The sequence below is a fragment of the Chrysochloris asiatica genome, unplaced genomic scaffold (assembly GCF_000296735.1).
Source record: "Chrysochloris asiatica unplaced genomic scaffold, ChrAsi1.0 scaffold00115, whole genome shotgun sequence".
Lineage (NCBI taxonomy): Eukaryota > Metazoa > Chordata > Mammalia > Afrosoricida > Chrysochloridae > Chrysochloris > Chrysochloris asiatica.
The window spans coordinates 6,096,147-6,096,673 of NW_006408633.1; the positions used below are offsets into that span (position 1 = coordinate 6,096,147).

Sequence of the window (527 nt, forward strand, 5' to 3'; positions counted from 1 at the left end):
TTGAGTCTTAGTCTTGGAAGGGGGTTTGCATTGAGGGGACCCGACCACTTGTCTTGATGTTTCCTGGGGAATCTTGACATGACTTTTTAACAGTGCTCTTTCCTTAGATCTCCCCATGGGCAGCCCATTCCTGTCACTTAGATTTCAGCTCAAGGTCCCAATTTCAACAAGTCCTTCTCTGACTACTCAATCTAAAACAACTACCCAGTAACTGCACACAATTACCACTTTTGTAAAAATACAACTTCACACACATTTTCCTGTTTGTTTGTTTCTTGCTTTCCACTAGAAAATAAGCTGCTGGAGAGCATGGACATATACGTCGTATTCACTGCTCTGTAACCACTTCTAGAACAGATCCTGGCACAGTTGTCTTAGGACTCAGCCAATAAGTGAAAATGTATAACTCTATTAGATACTGTGATGTTTGTAATTAATTTGTGGTTTAAAGTATGTGTCTTAGAAAATATTTTTTAAAACTATACTGTTTGGTAGCGTAGTGGTTACGAATCGGGCTGTGAACCTTA

The 527-nt window shown here is 39.5% G+C and overlaps 1 protein-coding gene across 1 annotated transcript in view; it reads left to right on the forward strand.

Annotated features, from left to right (window-relative positions):
- The window catches only part of CLOCK (clock circadian regulator), a 93,026-nt gene that overhangs the window by 3,486 nt on the left and 89,013 nt on the right, over nucleotides 1–527 (forward strand). The gene's annotated exons all lie outside the window — the stretch shown is intronic.